Below are 21,522 nucleotides of genomic sequence, written 5' to 3'. Positions count from 1 at the left end.
CACCTCTTAAAAAATGTGTTATACTTATTCACACTCGTTCTTTATTTATCCATGCAGAAGTCTCTTTTTCATGACGATGGCTTGTGAAATTTTCATTGCCCCAAGTAGGCTAAATCTACGAGACCATTTAGTTCTACGAAAAACTTTAAAAGATAAGGGAAACAGAAGCGTTGGTGTGTATGTCGTCTCGGTGGGGATGGTTGTTCAAGTTTGGTTGACACAGGTCGGCGTCCGTCGTTCGCGACAACTCCGATCTGTGACTGTTAAAACAAACTCCTCGCTTTGTATGGTTAGTTTCAGACACTATCTCCCTCTAACAGATATCCGCGTATCCATGGAACAGCACGCCGAAATGTGTAAGCGGCCCTCGCTTATAACGAAAGCAACGGTGTTCGAAGGATGTCTGTCTTCTTTCCTGCTGCACACAGCGACTGCACTGCTCGGTACCGCAACAGCTCCCTTTATCTGAAACAATAAACCAAATATCCTTCGCGTGTTCGCGACGGGTTTATAAGCTTACGCGAAACTTAATAACAGTAGTTTTTATGCCCGGTTTGCAAATGAATGTTCGAAAGTAGATAATCTGATATCTCAAATTGTAAGTTCCACCATTCAAGTCGATGCCACAGTATAATCTTGCGAGGATGTTGATTTGTGGAGTACTATAGCGTCGTTAGTGATTCGTTACGGTGCTAATTCAACAACTCCTACGTCGTGAATCCAGAGATAATGTATTCTCTAAATAACGTGCAGAAAGCGTCGTAATGAAATGTTCCATACTGTTAATACTGTCACACAATCGCCTTTAGCTTAGGCCTTCTATCAAGAAAATATTTATTTCACAGTTACACAATAATGTTCAATTAAATGATGTAGACGACACGAAGTATTAAAACTGTAACTGAGTTTATTGAACTTCTGAATTATCTAATCACCGCAATAAAAAGCACACCGATGTGTCATTCAAGGAATTGAAGCTACGATTTACATCAGCAGTTCTGAAATTGACTACAGCTTCAGATAACACTGCGAACCTGTGAATTCTTCATGATTGCGTGTATATGTTTCCTACTCAAGTTTATTTGTAGAGTTTACGTCGGCATCTGGTACATTGCTGTGTCCCTCAATGTTCTTGACAATCACAGATCACAACGACTAAGTCCCAGAATTGATTAAGTATCAGACGAGTTACTTTTCCCTCGCTTATGATACCTTTTCCGTTGTCTGACTAAACGGTAAATGTTCTGTCACTTTTCTTCAGAATTTTGACTAATACGTCAAGACGATACTTGAGAAGAACTTTAAAATTCCAGATCGGTCTGAAACAATCTCGTATCGGTCAATAAGAGTAATTCTATTGCGACGTCTACAAGACAGCTAATTAACATCTCCATTGAAGTTTTTCATTACAGTTCGATGCGGCTACTACTCCTGTCTTGAATAAATGTTATCGCTGATCACTGTACCTCATCTGGGTTTTAATCTTCGTAAGGCATACATTTTGAGTTCTTTGTTTAGAGTTTCATGCATCGTAGATTAAGTGATCATCTGACAGTATTTCATTTAGTTCTTTCCGTGGAATAGATGTTGTTAGTTCCCTAGCATTTCTGTTGGTCAAACTTTCAATAGCGTTAATATTTTGTTGCCAGTAGCTACCGCTAAGGTCAGAATAACTACTTTATATATCTTTTGCTGTCAAAAGAGATGTCATTGGGGGATCTGTATTTGGGGTGTTATAAAACACAGAAATAAGTCAACCTATGTTTCGTAAGATATAATTTATTAGTTCAATATGAAGCTCATGCATCTAGAAGAAGATGCCTGAAAAAATACGTCCGCTTTCATTCTCGACCAGAACAGAAGTGATTCACGTGTATCGAATGTTACTGTATCGCGAGAATTTATTGGCTCTGAAGTGATACGACTGTACATATACCAGCTCAATGGAACAACACAGCGATCTAGAAAACGAGCATGGCAGAAAAGTTAAGCTCATTAATAACGGGACACTAGTTAGATTGCGTTACTTCGAGACTTCGGGGGAGTGAGCTACCATGAAGTTTAGATTGAACTGCTTATTAAATATTAGGGCACTTCATATTGCGTTTCACATTTTAGGTCGCGAAAAATGTTAGCCTTCTACACATATTCTTTGGATATCAGGCGAGGATTGATATCTTTGTAATAACAATATGTGATAAAACTCGATATTGGATGGCCACTGGTGGTTGCACAAATGATTTCGCTCATCTGTTAGTATTGTTTTAAGGGATGGGAAAGATCCACCATGCTTTAATAGCCGTGTTAGAAAAACGTTACGTAAACAAAGAGCACTTCATCTGAGATTCAAGCGAAGTAAAAACCTAGCTGACAAACAAAAGCTGAACGGAACGAAAATGAGCGTAAGGAGAGCAATAGAGAAGGGTTCAATGATTTTGCAACTAAGACGTTGTCAACCGATCTGAGCAAAACCCCTAAGAGATTTTGGTCGTATGCAAAATCAGTAAGTGGGTTAAGATAATCTATTCATTCTCTCAGCTACCACAATGGCACCGAAACGTAAGATAACAAAGAGAATGCCGAAATACAGAATTCGGTCTTCCGAGGTTGTTTCACAGTGGGAGATGGTGGCACTGTCCCCCCTTTCAGTCGTCATCCGAACATCGAAATGACAGATATTGAGATAACCGATCGATGAATTGGAAAGTTGTCACAACCTCTTAGTAGCGGAAAGGCTTCAGGACAAGATAAGATACCTGTAAGATTCTATTAGTAGTAATTTATCGTAGATGGCTTGAGCAACGAATGGTACCTAACGACTGGAAAAAAGCGCAGGTCATTCCCGTTTTTAGGAAAGGCTGCAAGACAGACCCACACAATTATAGACCAATATCGTTGACGTCAATCTGTTGTAGAATAATGGAACACGTTTTGTGATCAAGAATTATGACGTTTCTGGAAAATGAAAGTCGGCTCTATAAAAATCGACATGGATTCCGCAGACAGAGATCCTGAGAAACTCGGCTCGCTGTGTTCCTCCATGAGATAAACAGTGCAGTCGAAAACGGCGCTCAGGTTGATGCCGTGTTCCTTGATTTCAGTCAGGCATTTGACACCGTCCCGCATTGTCGTTTAATGAAAAACATACACGAGGTAACGGAGTGTCGGAGTAGCCCTGCGTTTGGATTCAAGACTTCCTTGCAGATATAACTCAACACGTCAGGTAACTGTGATAGCACCGTTGCTGTTTACAATATATATATATATATATATATATATATATATATATATATATATATATATATATATATATATATATATATATATATATATATACTCCTGGAAATGGAAAAAAGAACACATTGACACCGGTGTGTCAGACCCACCATACTTGCTCCGGACACTGCGAGAGGGCTGTACAAGCAATGATCACACGCACGGCACAGCGGACACACCAGGAACCGCGGTGTTGGCCGTCGAATGGCGCTAGCTGCGCAGCATTTGTGCACCGCCGCCGTCAGTGTCAGCCAGTTTGCCGTGGCATACGGAGCTCCATCGCAGTCTTTAACACTGGTAGCATGCCGCGACAGCGTGGACGTGAACCGTATGTGCAGTTGACGGACTTTGAGCGAGGGCGTATAGTGGGCATGCGGGAGGCCGGGTGGACGTACCGCCGAATTGCTCAACACGTGGGGCGTGAGGTCTCCACAGTACATCGATGTTGTCGCCAGTGGTCGGTGGAAGGTGCACGTGCCCGTCGACCTGGGACCGGACCGCAGCGACGCACGGATGCACGCCAAGACCGTAGGATCCTACGCAGTGCCGTAGGGGACCGCACCGCCACTTCCCAGCAAATTAGGGACACTGTTGCTCCTGGGGTATCGGCGAGGACCATTCGCAACCGTCTCCATGAAGCTGGGCTACGGTCCCGCACACCGTTAGGCCGTCTTCCGCTCACGCCCAACATCGTGCAGCCCGCCTCCAGTGGTGTCGCGACAGGCGTGAATGGAGGGACGAATGGAGACGTGTCGTCTTCAGCGATGAGAGTCGCTTCTGCCTTGGTGCCAATGATGGTCGTATGCGTGTTTGGCGCCGTGCAGGTGAGCGCCACAATCAGGACTGCATACGACCGATTCACACAGGGCCAACACCCGGCATCATGGTGTGGGGAGCGATCTCCTACACTGTCCGCACACCACTGGTGATCGTCGAGGGGACACTGAATAGTGCACGGTACATCCAAACCGTCATCGAACCCATCGTTCTACCATTCCTAGACCGGCAAGGGAACTTGCTGTTCCAACAGGACAATGCACGTCCGCATGTATCCCGTGCCACCCAACGTGCTCTAGAAGGTGTAAGTCAACTACCCTGGCCAGCAAGATCTCCGGATCTGTCCCCCATTGAGCATGTTTGGGACTGGATGAAGCGTCGTCTCACGCGGTCTGCATGTCCAGCACGAACGCTGGTCCAACTGAGGCGCCAGGTGGAAATGGCATGGCAAGCCGTTCCACAGGACTACATCCAGCATCTCTACGATCGTCTCCATGGGAGAATAGCAGCCTGCATTGCTGCGAAAGGTGGATATACACTGTACTAGTGCCGACATTGTGCATGCTCTGTTGCCTGTGTCTATGTGCCTGTGGTTCTGTCAGTGTGATCATGTGATGTATCTGACCCCAGGAATGTGTCAATAAAGTTTCCCCTTCCTGGGACAATGAATTCACGGTGTTCTTATTTCAATTTCCAGGAGTGTATATGATCTAGTAGAAAGCGTCGGATGCTCTTTAAGGCTATTCAGAGATGATGCAGTTGTCTATAGCAAAGTAGCAACGCCAGAAGATGGTAAGAATTTGCAGAACGACCTGCAGAGAATTGACATGGTACAGACTCTGGCTGTTGACCCTGCACGTAAATAAATGTAACATACTGCGCATCCGTAGGGAAAGAAATCCACCACTGTACAGTACACACTATTAATGACAAACAACTGGAGACCGCGTCTGCCGTAAAATATCTAGGCGTAACTACCCAGACCGACCTTAAGGGAAATGGCCATATACAACAAACAGTGGGGAAAGTAGACGCCAGACTCAGATTCATCGGAAGAATCTTAAGGAAACGTAACTCATCCACGAAAGAAGTAGCTTATTAGGTGCTTGTTCGCCTGATTCTTGAGTATTGCTCATGTATCTGGGATCCCTACCAGATAGGACTGACAAGGGAGATACAGAAGATCCAACGAAGAGCGGCGCGTTTCGTCACGGGGTCGTTTATCTGGCGAGAGAGCGTTAAGGAGGTGCTAAACAAACTCCACTGGCAGACGTTACAAGAAATCACGGAGATATTTACTATTGAAATTTCGGTACAGCACTTTTCAGGAGGAGTCGGACAATATATTACTTCCCTCCCCCCCCCCCCTCCAACCGCCGCCACCTACATACATCTCGCATACTGACCACGAGGAGAAAATTCTAGAAATAATAGTCAATACAGAGGCTTACCCACAATCATTCTTCCCACGCACTGTTCGCGAGTGGAACGGGGTTGGAGAGATCAGATAGTAATACCGAAAGTACCCACCGCTGCACACCATTTACTGGCTTGCGGAATATGACGTAGATGTAGATTAGTCAGCGCTTCCTACAAACCGTAATTCTACCAGTCAATGTTTCTGATCCCTATTCAGTCTCGAAACTGGTAGCTATTCAGTATTTCGCTATGAAGCCACCTCTATGGACGTATTTATTTGACTGACGTAACTAACTGAAATGATGGCATAGAAATAGGTCTAAAATTATCTACAGTATCCCTTTCTCCCTTGTTATAAAGCGTCTTCACTACTGAGTACTTTAACTGATCAGTTTCCTGAGCGATTAAAGTACTCAGTAGTAAAGCCGCTTTATAAAAAGGGAGAAAGGGATAATGCAGATAATTTCAGACCTATTTCTATGCCATCAGTGTTTGCAAAAAGCTATGTAAGGATAATCGATCATTTTATATCACACCATTTGCTATCAAATGTACAGTCCGGCTTTAGAAGTCGTTTAACTGAACATGCTATATTCTCTTTTCTCTGTGATGTATTGGATGGGCTAAACAAAAGGTTTCGAACGCTTGGCACATTTTTTGATTTAACCAAGGCATTTGATTGTGTTGATCACAAAATATTGCTCCAAAAGTTGGACTATTACGGAATATGGGGAGTAGCTCACAGTTGGTTCACCTCTTACTTTGGCAACAGGCAGCAAAAGATCATTATTCACAATGTTGATAACGGCTGTGATGTGAGGTCTGTGTGGGGTACTGTGAAGTGGGGAGGGGTGCGGGAGTGGGGAGTGCCCCAAAGATCAGTGTTGGCGCCACTCCAGTTCCTTATTTATATAAATGATATACCCTCTAGAATTAAGGGTAACTCTAAAATATTTCTGTTTGCTGATAACACTAGCTTGGTAGTAAAGGATGTTGTGTGCAACATTGGTTCGGTTTCAAATAGTGCTGTACATGACTTCAGTTCATGGCTTGTAGAAAATAAACTAACGCTAAATGACAGTAGGACTCAGTTTTTCACTGTTTCTAACACACAGTTCTACAAAACTTGACGTTTTAATTTCACAGAACGGGCGTATGATTACTGAAACTGAACAGTTCAAATTTCTAGGTGTTCAGATAGATAGTAAGCTGTCGCGGAAAGCCCACGTTCAGGATCTTGTTCAAAGACTCAATACTGCCATTTTTACTATTCGAACGGTATCAGAAGTGAGTGATCGTTCGACACGAAAATTAGTCTACTTTGCTTATTTTCATTCGCTTATATCGTATGGTATTACACTCCTGGAAATTGAAAAAAGAACACATTGACACCGGTGTGTCAGACCCACCATACTTGCTCCGGACACTGCGAGAGGGCTGTACAAGCAATGATCACACGCACGGCACAGCGGACACACCAGGAACCGCGGTGTTGGCCGTCGAATGGCGCTAGCTGCGCAGCATTTGTGCACCGCCGCCGTCAGTGTCAGCCAGTTTGCCGTGGCATACGGAGCTCCATCGCAGTCTTTAACGCTGGTAGCATGCCGCGACAGCGTGGACGTGAACCGTATGTGCAGTTGACGGACTTTGAGCGAGGGCGTATAGTGGGCATGCGGGAGGCCGGGTGGACGTACCGCCGAATTGCTCAACACGTGGGGCGTGAGGTCTCCACAGTACATCGATGTTGTCGCCAGTGGTCGGCGGAAGGTGCACGTGCCCGTCGACCTGGGACCGGACCGCAGCGACGCACGGATGCACGCCAAGACCGTAGGATCCTACGCAGTGCCGTAGGGGACCGCACCGCCACTTCCCAGCAAATTAGGGACACTGTTGCTCCTGGGGTATCGGCGAGGACCATTCGCAACCGTCTCCATGAAGCTGGGCTACGGTCCCGCACACCGTTAGGCCGTCTTCCGCTCACGCTCCAACATCGTGCAGCCCGCCTCCAGTGGTGTCGCGACAGGCGTGAATGGAGGGACGAATGGAGACGTGTCGTCTTCAGCGATGAGAGTCGCTTCTGCCTTGGTGCCAATGATGGTCGTATGCGTGTTTGGCGTCGTGCAGGTGAGCGCCACAATCAGGACTGCATACGACCGAGGCACACAGGGCCAACACCCGGCATCATGGTGTGGGGAGCGATCTCCTACACTGGCCGTACCCACTGGTGATCGTCGAGGGGACACTGAATAGTGCACGGTACATCCAAACCGTCATCGAACCCATCGTTCTACCATTCCTAGACCGGCAAGGGAACTTGCTGTTCCAACAGGACAATGCACGTCCGCATGTATCCCGTGCCACCCAACGTGCTCTAGAAGGTGTAAGTCAACTACCCTGGCCAGCAAGATCTCCGGATCTGTCCCCCATTGAGCATGTTTGGGACTGGATGAAGCGTCGTCTCACGCGGTCTGCACGTCCAGCACGAACGCTGGTCCAACTGAGGCGCCAGGTGGAAATGGCATGGCAAGCCGTTCCACAGGACTACATCCAGCATCTCTACGATCGTCTCCATGGGAGGATAGCAGCCTGCATTGCTGCGAAAGGTGGATATACACTGTACTAGTGCCGACATTGTGCATGCTCTGTTGCCTGTGTCTATGTGCCTGTGGTTCTGTCAGTGTGATCATGTGATGTATATGACCCCAGGAATGTGTCAATAAAGTTTCCCCTTCCTGGGACAGTGAATTCACGGTGTTCTTATTTCAATTTCCAGGAGTGTATATTTTGGGGTAACTCTTCCCACTGTAACAGGATATTTTTGGCTCAGAAACGGGCGGTTCGGGCAATATGCGGTGTGAGTTCACGAACCTCTTGTCGACCTCTGTTCACGAGTCTGAGTATTTTGCCATTGGCCTCTCAAATTGTATATTCCTTATTGTTTTTCCCTGTTACCAGTATTAGTTTATTCCAAAGAATAGGTAGCTTTCACTCGCTTAATACTCGGCAGAAATCAAACCTGCATTTGGATCGGGCTTCCTTAACTCTTGTGCAAAAATGTGTGCAGTATACCGCTGCATCCATTTTCAATAAGCTGCCACTCGAATTCAAAAATCTTAGCAGAAATCCAAGCGCTTTCTAATCGAAAATGAAGAGTTTCCTCACGGGTCACTTGTTCTATTCTGTCGAGGAGTTCCTTGAAAAATTAAGCTGGTTCTTATTGTATTGCTGATAGCGTTTACTTAAACTTATGGACTGACTTTTTTTTAGGTTCATGAACATTTATTTTTATCTGTTATTACTTTTGTGTTGTAATTTCATGTACTGACACGTTCCATGACCTTGGAGATTTGCTCCAAAATTTGGTCCTACGGAACTTGACGCGTAAATAAATAAATAAATAAATAGATATGAATGGAAACGATTACGATGAAATCATTGAAATGCAGCGACTTGAAATGATACCAGTGTCATCCATTCAAAATTGCCGAACCTGCATGTTGCAACAATCTTAAATTTGCATATGTCCTCAGCTGCCCTAAATGGATCAGACAGATGTTCGTTATAACCACGACATTTGAATTTTAATCCTATACTCGTTATAACCAGGAAATCTGGATTTTAATCCTGGTGAGTACAAATTTTGTTTGTTAACACCTATTCGTAATTATTCGAGATAGCTAACTGAACGACTCAACAAGGTCTATACTCACACACAGGGTGCTTCAAGTGTACATACTGCTGGGTTTAATGCAACCCGCAATGCCTCCAGATAAAATGCACAAGATTTCATATTCTCTCACTTGCTACGCCCAGGTTATTGCTCCCACGGGAAAAGTGAACAGGATCTTTTTGTAGTAAATACAATGTAATTAAATTTTATTCTGGGATACATTTTCGCTAGAGTCGTAGTTTTCGAATCATTCAAGAAAAACATACAAAAGTGACCTTCAAACACGTTTTTCTTGAATAAATCGAAAATTGTGGCCTCCAGCGAAAACATATACCAAATAATTTTAATCACATTAAATTTGCTAGAAAAAGGTCCTGTTCACTTTTTTTCTGTACTTAGCTTGCCGCAAGAAAGGGAATAGGACAATTTCACATGTAGGTTTTGAAGATGTAGCGCGTTGCATAAAACCGATCAGAAGAGGCTGCTGAATCAACCTGAAGAAACTCGTCAGAGATATTAGTCACCCCACTAAGAGCGTACTCTGGTGGCTTTGGACAGCAACAGGAGGCGTACAACTGGTACCAGACGTCCATGTGATCCTCCACTTCTGACAAGGGTCAAGACTGTGAAATGATATGTATGTGCCACTCGCTTGTATGCGATCATTGCAGCAAGACGGGGGCAACGTCGAGACAATGTGGACGTAGATAAGCAAATTTTGGTGTACCTACACCGACAGTTCGGCGTGGCTACAAGTAATCAAGATATACCAGTCTCGGCCAACTAACGGGGCATCGGACGAATGGTCGTAAAATTATTAAAAAAATATAAAAAAAATTTAAAAAAATAAGAAAAGTTAAAAACCGTAACCGCATAGAAAGGAGAAGTGCTTCGCGCCTTGTCAATGACAACCGAGCTTGATAGGAATTACTGCTTTTAGTGAATGAAGGTCCAACTGAACCAGTTTACGAGAGAACATTTCGAAGAAAACAACGTGTAATAGACATTCGGAAACACATACGTAGCAAAAGGCCACTTCTCACAATGTCACTTAAAAATGTGCGTCTTCAGTCGTCCAAACAACATGGACACTGCGCAGTAGCTGACTGAAGGCATGTACTGGGTGTACCAAAAATTAACATTTCAAAATTTAATACTCTACGGAATAATGTAGATAGAGAGGTAAAAATTTATATACACTACACTCCATAAGTCTGTAAACATCAAAAAATCAAAAATGTTCAAATGTGTGTGAAATCTTATGGGACTTAACTGCTAAGGTCATCAGTCCCTAAGCTTACACACTATTTAACCTAAATTATTCTGAGGACTAACACACACATCCATGCCCGAGGGAGGACTCGAACCTCCGCCTGGACCAGCCGCAGAGTCCATGACTGCAGCGCCCTAGACCGCTCGGCTAATCCCGCGAGGCTGTAAACATAATGCTGCGTATTACAAAAGCGCAAGATGGGAGTTATTTCTGTGAGCTGTTGGTTAGAATACGGAATGGTATGCCTAAATAATGATTAATAATGACACTTATAGCATAGAACAGATAATTGTTGTACATATACATACCTATCGTGCTGGTATTGCTCACTTTTACGTAAACTGATTTTAGCTGTCCAGGCAGTTCCACTAAACACACCAGGTGATGCTAGTAGACGGCACGACTGTGTAGAGGTACATTGTGTACAGTTCTGTTCATTTGTAGTTCCGTTTGGATGGCTGTAAGACACGCCGCGAGAGAAGGTAGTGCACCCAACTAAAGTAACTGAAAATGGCCCCAGAGTCCTTCTCATTCACGGTTGAAGATTCTCTCATTGCACGAATAAAGCAATAGAAATTGAAGAAGAGCGGAGTTGTCATGACCATACAGCAACGTCGGGATATAAGCTCCTATACTGATCGTCCTCTCTCAGGAGCACACAGGAAATCATGAGAACGTCAGGTAAAGTAATTGGTAGTGACCAGTAAACCGTAATAGATTCTGACTTGTTCATGAATTGACTGCTGAACTAAACACGACTAGCGATACACCAGTGAGGGAGGCAACATTGAGATGTCACCTGTCACAAAACAACCACCAGGTTTATTTGGTAGCAAGGACACATTTGTTGGCCATATTAACAAGAAGAAAAGGCTTCAGTGGGCTACGACATATCAACAGTGGACATCAGGTGAATGGGAAGGAGTCTTATTCACTGACTAATCCAAGTTCGAAATATTTGGAAGTAAACGCAGTCACTTCGCACGCTTGTTACCCTATGAACGCTCGGATCCCCAGTGCTTAATTTCAGCTATGAAGCATAGAGTGGATTCAGTGATGGTATGGGGATCTTTTCGAAAAAATGAAGTCGGCGATTTGGTCTTACCCTTCTCCAGCGTCATGCCAAGACATCTGGTTTGCTTCTGATCGGGAAAGGGTTTGTCTATGTGAAGTCTCTAGATGCTCGGAAAATTTTGAAAAACATAGAATAACCTCCCATTTGAGCTACTATAGGATGAGTTGGACAGGAGGATCCTAGAACGAGGAATCATGAGTGGGACACACAAGAATGCAGACTAATTCCAACTGGTAAAATTGACCCATCGCATGCCAATAGTATGCAAATAAATGGTGGCTATTTTGAGGAATCTTAAATTTAATAGTTGTATTTACCTATCCATTGTTTGAGCTTAATAAACATTTAGAAAATAATAAAGTGCAATTTCTTATGTGCTTTCTTTGAACTGTCCATAATCACTTGATGCTTCCAAACTTATGGAGGTCAGTGTACATGTTTGAAATGACGTAGGGTTTATTGAAAAAAGTGCACAAAATGACCAAAAGATGGAGTTTCATATGATAAAAAGGCAGGAATAAGCATAACAATTCATCATTAGTCAAGACGATTTTCTTCATAACAAATACCCAACACTTCGGCCGTCATTCATCAACAGTACCTGTAGTCGAGGAACAATGTTATGAGCACCACTGTACAGCATATCAGTAGGTTAATGAAAAATTGCCGTCGGTTGATACCTTCCAGCATCCCTCATGAAGTCGGACGATCGCGCTAGACTTACCATTTCGAATCACTCCATAGCCTATAATCGCACGGACTGAGGTGAGGGAACCTGGGAGAGGCAGCCATTGCGATCATCACCTAGCGACGTGCCCAAAAAATCTTTCACACGTGTTCTAATGTGGGATGGAGCGACATAATGCACAAAGATTGTATCTTCTAACAGGGATGAAGCGATTCTACAGAGTGAAAAGTATTTAAACCGACAAATTCTGGGACGCTGCAGGGGACATCAAAACAAATATTTTTCCCTAATGTTGTTTTTTCCAATGAGGATTATTTAAACCGGTGGAGGCCGTATTACGATCTTCAGCTGTTACAGGGCGTATTACGCTCTTCAGTTGTAGGCAACTGCTGTCCACCAGTGTAGTAGTGCATTGTCTCTGTTTACTAATGGAGCAATACACCTGGAGCGAGTACACTGATATGGTTGGTGCGTACGACGTAGCGCACTACAACGGACGAGCTGCACAAACAACAATATCCTAATCGCCGTATCCCGCATCATACGACCTTTGTTGCTGTGTACCAACGTCTGCGTGAGACCGGGTCATTTAGCAGATTACCTGGACAGGGACGCCGGCGCACAGTAAGAACGCTGCAATTTGAGGAAGCTGTCTTGCAGCGTGTGGAGAGGGATCCTTCAATCAGCACTCGTGCAATCGCATGTAACATGGGGACGAATCAGACGAATGTAAGAATTGTTGCGTCCATTTCACTTACAGCGTGTCTGCAACCTGGAAGCAGTTGATTATCCACGCAGAGCACAGTTTTCGCAGTGGTACCTGGAACAGTGTGAAATGCCTCCTAAATTTCCATCCTCTGTGTTCGATGGAGCAACGTTCGGGCGTGATGGAGTCTTCAACATGTACAATTCACATGTTTGGACTGAGGATAACCCACATGCCACAGTTACTAGCGCTCATCAAGTGCGGTTCTTCGTTAATGTGTGGGTCGGTGTTGTTGGGGACTGTTTAATTGGGCCGTGTCTACTACCTAGGCCATTAAGTGGCAGGCACTATTACAATTTTCTCGCCAGAGCATTGACAGAATTGCTGGAAGACGTCCCGCTCCCTACAAGATTACGCATGTGGTTCCAATATGACGGGGCGCCGGCACATTTTAGTCGTCGTGTGCGTCGATTCCTGGACCGACGGTTCCCAGAAACGTGGATTGGCAGAGACGGTCCTGTATCATAGGCTGCTCGATCCCCAGATATGTCCCCTCTGTACTTTCTTGTGTGGGGAGAGATGCGCAACCTTGTTTACGCAACTCTTGTTGCATCAGAAGAGGATCTGGTTGCCCGAATAGTAGCAGCAGCGGGAACAATTCAGAATACTCCTGGGGTTTTTGCCCGTGTCAGGGAGAACATGATCCGACGGTGTAACCTTTGATTACGTGTCAACGGAGGCGTTTTTGAAAATCCACTGTAACTGAAATTGGGTTGTGTTAATGTGTAGTCTCTTGCTCATAAAAAATGGAAAAGCGTTTGTTGGTTTAATTAATTTGCCGCTAGAGAAATCTTCCTCTACCGGTTTAAATACCCCTCATAGGAAAAAATGACATCAGGAAAAATATTTGTTTTGATGTCCCCTACAACCTCCCACAGTTTGTCGGTTTAAATACTTTTCACCCTGTATACCGTATCGGCGTAAATACCCCTCATAGGAAAAAATGACATCAGGGAAAAATATTTGATTTGATGTCCCCTACAACCTCCCACAGTTTGTCGGTTTAAATACTTTTCACCCTGTATACCGTATCGGCGTAAATACCCCTCATAGGAAAAAATGACATCAGGGAAAAATATTTGTTTTGATGTCCCCTACAATCTCCCACAGTTTGTCGGTTTAAATACTTTTCACCCTGTATACCGTATCGGCGTAGCTCGCACCAGTCACGCTGACGGTATGAAAAGCAGCAGCGCGCTCGACCTAAAAGAAAAAGGACTCGATCACCACAGATGTGTTAAATCCACAGCACACCGTGACTTTCTCGTCATGCAACGCAGTTTGCACCACAGTTCTGGTATTTTACGGTGCCTCACATTCTGCAGATGTGGCCCTTGACAGATTCTCGGACTCGGAAACAGGCTTCGTCGTTCCACAACCAATCGTCATCCCCCCCCCCCCAATTTTGTGAAGTGCTCACACTGCAAATGCTCTCCGCGTCACGAAATCGGAGGGAATACTTCATTTTATACACCATTCTCACGCGGCGTCACTGATATGTTGGTGTCCAGCGGCAGGCGTAGGCCGCTCTTGCATTCTTCTTTGGTTTTAGTAAAATACCATTACATTTCATGCTAGTGTGTCAAGTTTTACCCCTCCATGTACGCCATTTCTTGAATTATTGCATTTTATAAACGTTCACAGACTAGTAGTTTGTGGTCCGACGAGTTGCAATTTTGCCTGTTTCCAAATGATACAAGCACGCTGGTGATCCAGTGAGGCGTTTGACTTACAAAGTGTGACGGGTGCAGTTCAAACTGGAGGTGGTTTTGTAATGTTCCGGGAGTATTTCTCGGATCCTTTCTTAGGTCCACTTATTCAGTTTAACAAGAACTGGAACCAGAACGTTGATTTCAACATTATCTGTAAGTAAGTGTTGCACATTCTTCTACATTTTTATGATTATGCTGTGGACACTCCCATCTTCCAAAATGATAACGCTGATGTTCACAGAGATGGCCGCATAATTACCTGGTTCGATCAACAAACAATGAGGCACTCCATCGCACCTCGACCTACACGCTAAGTCATCCGATGTCAACCTTGTTGGTGTAGCAGGTGGAACATGGCACTAAACATCTACGCAGTTTGATGTAATCATCATGAGTAGCTTCAGCTGGACATGGTGTAAATGAATAAACCTGTCGACTCTTTCCTCGCTTAACTCTAGTCGTTATGTAGGCAAGAGATGGTTTTCCATGGTATTACCGTGATGTCACCTGGAGGTGACTAATTTTTTGTTTGGTGTACCTATCGTTTTCCTGAATTTTAGTTTTGGGAAAATATCTCCAGTTGTCTGACATTATTTATTAATCACTTCCAATCAGATAAGTTCACTAAAGTCTTCGAGTGCTGCGGCGTGGTTGATTTCAATAACGTTGGCATATTGTACAGCGTAACTTCCTCTTACGGGTCTTTGTGTATAGGAATGCGGCGTGAGCAAGCTCAAATACCATTTAATCTTCCCATATCGAAACGCTTTCGAGTCACGACAACACAGGGATGCTTACGAGAAACAGAAAATTGAATGTAGCTATTGTTTATAACAACGGTGTATGGTTCTCCATTTGCTTCTAGGTCTATTTTCCGCTAAGTGTAAACAGAAATGCTGAACACATCTCTCGAGGCACATATCCTGTAATACTACTGATGTTACTAGGAAGTGAACATTGAGTCATAAAATGTCACTTAATTAGAAAAATCTAATTAAATTCTATACCTTAAATATATTCAAAAGATTCTTGTTTCTCCAAGTTTCGTAACTTTTTTAAAACTTTTATTGAGCAGTATGCAGATTCATTACATCATAATGCAATGAAAGCATACTATTTCGCGATCACAAAAAATATTGTAGTAACAGCAAGCAATTCTTTACATCAAAATGTGTTTCAAAATGAAATATTATCTTCTGACTGATTAAATCTATGACGTTTTCGTTATGTTAAACATATTTAACTGTGAAAACTATGTTGCTTTCTGATTACATAAAATTCTCTTCTTTTGAAGATAAAGATTCTTAATTTCCATCAAATTGTCTTCGAGAGGAAGTTGTTGCAGTAATGGGACATTTGTTAATATGATGTTTTCAGTTCGTTCGTCCATATGAACAATAATCAGAAATCGGGTGTAATTCTGAAAGTGCTACCTGCTAGAAGTTTTTTGTGTGTCAAGTGATACTGTATCTACCGAATAGTTCACATTTTTTAGTAAAATTTCTAGTGAAATGTTGTGTACAGTAATTGCATCCAGTGGAAAAAATTGTCGCCTGGACCTGATACAGAAATTTATTTTCCTATATTCGTCTTTCTAGCTGTTTTCTTTTCAGCTTGACTTATGCAGATCATGAATTGAAGTTGCCAAGAGCAAAACAGACAAGGCTAAGGAAACACAGTTTGCAGCAGATCACTATTTTATTACAAGCAGATTGAAAATTTTAAGGATACTTACTTTACCGTAAAAACGACTATAATCTGTCATGGGGTACGTAAGACTGTTCTGAAAACTCACTTAAAAAGAACAAACATTAGTTTAGATGCTTGGGAGATTACTATTTTTTCTCGAACCAGTTTCTGGTGTCTTGATAATTAATTGTTACAACCAAAGGTAAGGAATGTGTAGGATAGGAGATAATACGAAAGTTATGCCTTTATTAGTGTTTCATGCACAACAAATAAACCTAAAACGAACATGAATGTAGTATATTAGATCGTCGAGCTAAGATAGTGGTAGACGTGTCAACCAAGTTCTGGGCCACACGTAAGGACTGAAAAATTCAGTTTTATTTAGATATACCTCTTTACATCAAACACACAGTGGATGTATTTCAGCGTTTTACACACTATCATGTAGTAGTTTCCATATTAGCTTTCGTCCAGGTTAAGGATGTGAAAATTTCTTTCATCTTGTTGAGGCGAAATTGGACCAAGTACTACACCGAAATAAGGACAGAGGTCTATGATTTTCTTCACGAACTGTTTCATCAACGATGTAACATTCCAGAGTAAGCCTCGAGGAATGATGAAGTATCATTCATTAATTGATGAAGGAACAAGCCAGCAACAAACGTAAATTAAAACTGAGCCGAATATCGATAAACGGAGAAAATTTAATAAGCCACGTACGTCTCCCCAGCGTGCTACAGAATAAAAGTAACTAACAAATAAATAGAGATGTGAATGGTATTTTGTATGCGAGGGAACAAAATTTTGGTGCCATTTATATTTACATTTAGTGGCTCTGTAAATTTATGGCTGAAAGGTCAGTCAAAATATGGCAGTAATTAGGAATGTATTCATTGATATGTACTTAGGTTTCAAGCACAGAGGGTGCTGTCGCATAAACGCAGTCCGCAAATAGATAAAATTCGGCTCAACTTGTTTCAATAGATCACGTCCCAGCAAAAAATTAGAGCGCATCGGAAATATTTGAAGCTAATGTCTGGGTCGTAGCTTGCGGTGAGGAATAAAAATATTGCGGCAGCTTTTCCAAATTTCAGTTTCTCGAATGCTTATATTGGGCCCACTCACAATTTTCAACTACAGCGGTGCGCAAGGAAATCAGTTATAAAGTCAAAAATTCTCATAATTTTGCGACGAATTGTGTCGAAAAGATTATTCATTTTCGATGGCGTTTGGTTTCTCTCAGGCACCGAATTAGCAAAATTTTATGGTGGATTCACGTTAAAGGTGAAACGAAGGGAGAAAGGGAGTAACGGTTTCTAAAGCAACTTTTGTAAATGTCAATGTGAGAACTGTAAGATGCTGTCTAGTTTTTCAAAGATTTTATTCATCTTTAACCCATTAAACTCATTATCAAATCTAAGACTTGTATTTTAAGTGAATTCGAGCAAGACTGTTAAAGTATAGCGCGAGTGGCAAACTTTATCCTTTGAACGATTCTGGAGAAGATGACAGAATGTAACAGATGCCTAACTACAAAAGATGGCGTTCCGGTAGCCGTGCTGCTATTCATTTAAAGGGATAGAATTTCATCAAGTACTTTGAGATTACTTCACTCATAGGACGGATATGGGTTATTTCATTCAGAAATACGAGCTGAAAAAGGCTCGAAATACGTAGTCTGCTAGCCTTGATAGAAAATCGAGGATGTAGGGGTATAGCTGAGGATAACTAGCTCCAATGTTCTTAATATCACTTTCGATAGAAAAACTATACTTCTGTTCATTTCAGTATTTTTATAATACTGGAAAAGATAAAACATCTTCCGTAATCCTAGCAATTGCGTTACTCTATCTGAAAGATATTGTAGCAATGCGAGTTATTTTTAGAAGCATTTTACCGTAGTTTCTGTTCTTACGACAGTGATAATGCTGCTTCAGACGTTATAGACTATATTGCGCAATAGTAAGGTGTTCCAACGCTTGTAAGCAAATGACTTTTTTTTTTGTTTCAAACGAAACACTAACGCCCGTAAAAATATGTTTTATAAGTACTCAAAAGATTGCTGTAAGAAATTAAGGGATACGCAGTTTCAATGGCACAACTAGTAGGCATGTTGAATCGTTGACCTCAAACACCAACAGAAAAAACCGCCACCCTAGTCGAGGTGACTAACGTACGTATGTACGGTAGTGCTCGCCTCGGAGGAAAGCCAGTTCGAAACCTGCTGGTGGAAAATTATCACAGTCAGTATTTGGCCAGCAATGGGATGAGAGGTGGGGGCGTAAAGTTGCTGATCACCAGTCTAGGCACCAGTGTCCTGGATTCAGTTCCAGACCTTTCCACAGAGTTTCATGAAGTGAGGGAATGTTACTCTGCAGATGGTGATCCGTTTGTGGGATGGAGAACTTAAACTTGGTGGGCCTCTTAGTGTCTTTCGAGGGAAGTAGCCTATTTGTCGCCACCAGGTCTCACCTTCTACATTGTCTCTTCATCTGCAGCAAGGACTTAACACCACACACACACACACACACACACACACACAAACACACACACACACACACACACACACATCCACATTACAATCACCTATACCTAAAAGAAACACAAAAGAAACACTTCCCAGTCCCAGTACGACACTCATACTTTGCGGAGCAAAGGTGCCTTCAGGCGCGAAGTATTGGAGAAACCTCCCCTTCGGGGTCTCCCGGCCACTCGCACCATACGATTTTAACATTTCAACCAATGGATAAATAAGCGAACGCATTATTTAGACATTTGCTGTTTTTCGTTATTAATGTATGAAAACCGCGTAGTTCCATTATTACGAGATCGGAAGGACATTTGCCGATTATTGAAAATAATGGTCCGAGTGATATCACATAGTACTTGGTTGTCAGCTGAAATATCGGGGCGAGAAGCCGAGACCATCTGGCTGCACTCCCCAAGGCTCTTGGAATACTCATCATTGGGAAATATTCAAGTCACAAAACGTATGTGAAAATTTTACAGTATTTACACCCATCGACAGCACATGTAAAAAAACCTCAGCAATGAAGAAAATTTACGCGGCATTTTCAGTAGTGAAATTGGTTTATACTTAATAAACAACACTATCAACAGAGTAAAACAAGCATATATAAAATAAAGCTGGAACAGTTGCAACTGAGAGTGAGAGGGATAGAAAAAAAAAACACTCATACACACACACGCGCGTATGCACGCAGTTAGGTAGCCAGAGGCATTTATGACAAGAAAGAGACACTCGACATACCCTCTATGTTTAGGATGGAAACGAACATTAGATGCATGTCCATGCATAGTACGAACGTAACCATTGTATTTTATGGAAATATTTCTTAACGAATTACTGTACCTTTCATAAAAGACATGTATATGAAATGGTAGGGAGCGAGGATCTGGGAGAGCTAAGGTGTTGAGAATAATAAAAATTTAAATTACAGTTTGTGTAATAGAACAGAGAACTTTAAAACCAAACAAACTCTTTGAACTTCAACATAAGAAAATCACATCAGAGACAGTTACTGGTTTTCACAATAGTTCCGGCTACTTTTAAATCAACATTACAACAACCACAATGTGCATATACTTCAGTCATTAAGATATCTTTCAGTATATCAGAATATGCCAGATAACAGTTACTCCTATACATCTTTACAATAAGACAGTGAACGCACGCAGATCAAAAAACATGAACAGTTATTCACAATAACAACCAAGGACAAATCCAAAATTAATAAAGGGGCTGAAATGCGTGTATTAACCCACGCACTGTAGCTGGCTCGAGCTCCGCCCACACCCTGAATGGTTGCTCGATTCAGTACAGATTCTAAAACGTACACAAAGAAAGTACGTTAAATTTATATAACATGTAAATGCCGATTAGCATACAGGCCCTCATCCATGAGTATGGAAAAAAGGGGCAAACAACTGATTCCGTTTGAGCCACAAGTAATTTTGGTGAACACAGTAGAATCTACATAACTAAATGGCTCTGAGCACTATGAGACTCAACTGCTGAGGTCATAAGTCCCCTAGAACTTAGAACTACTTAAACCTAACTAACCTAAGGACATCACACACATCCATGCCCGAGGCAGGATTCGAACCTGCGACCGTAGCGGTCGCGCGGTTCCAGACTGTAGCGCCAGAGCCGCTCGGCCACCAGCGGCCAGCCATAACTAAATAAATTACGACAAACGCATGGGCCATTTAACATCAGCTGATAACGAAAAATATTAAAGATACATAAATGTGGAGAGTGAACACACTACGCCTATAGTGCAGTTGAGGCAAATACTTTTAAGTCGAAGTTAACTTGCAATGAAAAATTTTAAGGTTACATAAACCTAGAAAACACCGTAGTGCGGCTGAAGAGAAAGAATGCCGGATAATAACTTTTTTTAAAGATACCTAAACCTAGAAAACACACGTACATGTAGTGCAATTGAAAGCGAGTCTTCCACAAACAGAACAAGATAAAATGGAAGCTCACTGATAATTAAACGTTTACCTCAGATTTGTCCGTGTTACCAGGATGCTCATCCTCGTTAAGGGCTTGGGCGAAAACAACAGCTAGCAGTATAAGGAACAACATCAAACGAAATTCAGTATAAAGCGCTGGGGTTTTCACTAACCGCTGTGAGCGCTTAAATACATACAAGAAATGTTGTTCATCATTATTCCTGCGACATCCAAGGAAAATTAAGGACGGCGTATGCGTCCACGTCCATCAACTAAGGCAGCAGGAAACAGGTCTGGTCGAACTCCGGACTATGGCCTGCCACGCACAGGCAGAGAGAAACGGCGACACTCCAGCCGGCGTAGGCGTTCCTCGAAGTAAACATCGCCTAGCGGACCTCAGTGTACAGCTAGAAAGCCCAGGCTGTAAAACAAAGGGATTCCTTTCCAGCATTCCAGACAGTCAACCCCCAGTCGACAGACCTCTAGCATGAGCAGCGAATATGCTTAAATCACACCCGAGGTACTGCAAGGCCGTTACGTACCGAGACGGCAGAGAATCCGTAGCCAGATAACGAAACTCAGGGATATCGTTATCAGCACGTGCACGGTTCAATATAGAGTTTTCCGATGTTTCAGCGCAAGAAACATGTGCGAGAATGGAGTAACATCGAAAACCCGTGAGAGTCACCGAAGAA

This window comes from Schistocerca nitens, chromosome 4 (assembly GCF_023898315.1).
Source record: "Schistocerca nitens isolate TAMUIC-IGC-003100 chromosome 4, iqSchNite1.1, whole genome shotgun sequence".
Taxonomy (NCBI): Eukaryota; Metazoa; Arthropoda; class Insecta; order Orthoptera; family Acrididae; genus Schistocerca; species Schistocerca nitens.
Note: the sequence above shows the minus strand (reverse complement) of the source record.